Genomic DNA, 2,500 nt, shown 5'->3' with positions numbered 1-2,500 from the left:
GCCTCTTGCCCGGCATAGTATTTAATGTGTATACCCCTGAAATCCTATGCAATTACCATCATAATTTTATCCCAGTCAAAGTGCCTCTTGCCCGGCATAGTATTTAATGTGTATACCCCTGAAATCCTATGCAATTACCATAATAATTTTATCCCAGTCAAAGTGCCTCTAGCCCGGCATAGTATTTAATGTGTATACCCCTGAAATCCTATGCAATTACCATAATAATTTTATCCCAGTCAAAGTGCCTCTTGCCCGGCATAGTATTTAATGTGTATACCCCTGAAATCCTATGCAATTACCATCATAATTTTATCCCAGCTTACCCTATCCAATGTCGCCATCATGTGGACAAATCCAGATGGTGCGGGAATTTTTAAAATTGTATCCCAGTCAAAGTGCCTCTTGCCCGGCATAGTATTTAATGTGTATAGCCCTGAAATCCTATGCAATTACCACTCTATGGCACTTATGGAAGTGCCAAGTGCCAAATGCCAAGTGCCAAATGCCAAGTGCCAAGTGCCAAGTGCCACAGGGCAGTGCACACCTAATGTTACCCCAGTCAGAGTGCCTCTTGCCCGGCATAGTATTTAATGTGTATACCCCTGAAATCCTATGCAATTACCACTCTATGGCACTTATGAAAGGTTTAAAGTGCCAAATGCCAAGTGCCAAATGCCAAGTGCCAAGTGCCACAGGGCTCCAGGGGGGCTAGTGCACACATAATGTTACCCCGGTCAGAGTGCCTCTTGCCCGGCATAGTATTTAATGTGTGTAGCCCTTTATCCTTTAAAAATGACCCAGTCAGGGGTCTGGCACCTATGGCACTTATGAAAGGTTTAAAGTGCCAAGTGCCAAGTGCCAAGTGCCACAGGGCTCCAGGGGGGCAGTGCACACATAATGTTACCCCGGTCAGAGTGCCTCTTGCCCGGCATAGTATTTAATGTGTGTAGCCTATTATCCTTATTAAAATGACCCAGTCAGGGGTCTGGCACCTATGGCACTTATGAAAGGTTTAAAGTGCCAAGTGCCAAGTGCCAAGTGCCACAGGGCTCCAGGGGGGCAGTGCACACATAATGTTACCCCGGTCAGAGTGCCTCTTGCCCGGCATAGTATTTAATGTGTGTAGCCCTTTATCCTTTAAAAATGACCCAGTCAGGGGTCTGGCACCTATGGCACTTATGAAAGGTTTAAAGTGCCAAGTGCCAAGTGCCAAGTGCCACAGGGCTCCAGGGGGGCAGTGCACACCTAATGTTACCCCGGTCAGAGTGCCTCTTGCCCGGCATAGTATTTAATGTGTGTAGCCCTATTATCCTGTATTTAAAATGACCCAGTCAGGGGTCTGGCACCTATGGCACTTATGAAAGGTTTAAAGTGCCAAGTGCCAAGTGCCAAGTGCCACAGGGCTCCAGGGGGGCAGTGCACACCTAATGTTACCCCGGTCAGAGTGCCTCTTGCCCGGCATAGTATTTAATGTGTGTAGCCTATTATCCTGTATTTAAAATGACCCAGTCAGGGGTCTGGCACCTATGGCACTTATGAAAGGTTTAAAGTGCCAAGTGCCAAGTGCCAAGTGCCACAGGGCTCCAGGGGGGCAGTGCACACCTAATGTTACCCCGGTCAGAGTGCCTCTTGCCCGGCATAGTATTTAATGTGTGTAGCCCTTTATTCTTTAAAATGACCCAGTCAGGGGTCTGGCACCTATGGCACTTATGAAAGGTTTAAAGTGCCAAGTGCCAAGTGCCAAGTGCCACAGGGCTCCAGGGGGGGGCAGTGCACACCTAATGTTACCCCGGTCAGAGTGCCTCTTGCCCGGCATATTTTTTTTTTTTTAAATAGCTTTAAAAATTACCCAGGCAGGGGTTTGGCACCTATGGCACCTGTGGCACTGCTGATGGAACTTACGACCTTCTTAGGGTTAGGGTTAGGGTTAGGGTTGGGGCGTTTGGCACTTGGTGAAGGGGCGTTTGACACTTGTGTAAGTGGCATTGTGGTATGTGGAAGTGGCATTGTGGTATGTGGAAGTGGCATTGTGGTATGTGGAAGTGGCATTGTGGTATGTGGAAGTGGTATTGTGGCATGTGGCATCTGAGCCTGTGGGCTCCAAGGGCAGTGCTCTATGAATTGAATCCCATTCAAGGTGCCTATTTTACGGCATAACAATTCATGTCTATAGCCCTAAGCAGGGCATAGCTATGACACAGCCCCGCCCTTGCCCCGCCCTTGCCCGACCCGTGCCCCGCTCGCGCCGCACCTGTTATCCACAACTGGTGATAATTAGGCCATTGATTAGGCGACGGTTGGAAGCTAACAAACATACACACAGGAAGGCAGGAGAGAGAAAGCTAGCTATGGACAGCAACAAAAACGACATGACTGTGGACTTTGTACCAAGACGCATATTTCGCGGTAGACAAACATTTTAAGACTGTCCATGGACTTACACACGCATCTATGGAATGGAATCATGCCGTGCAATGTAGCCCGATTTCGGCTGAGA

This window comes from Salvelinus namaycush, unplaced genomic scaffold (assembly GCF_016432855.1).
Source record: "Salvelinus namaycush isolate Seneca unplaced genomic scaffold, SaNama_1.0 Scaffold2925, whole genome shotgun sequence".
NCBI lineage: Eukaryota > Metazoa > Chordata > Actinopteri > Salmoniformes > Salmonidae > Salvelinus > Salvelinus namaycush.
Note: the sequence above shows the minus strand (reverse complement) of the source record.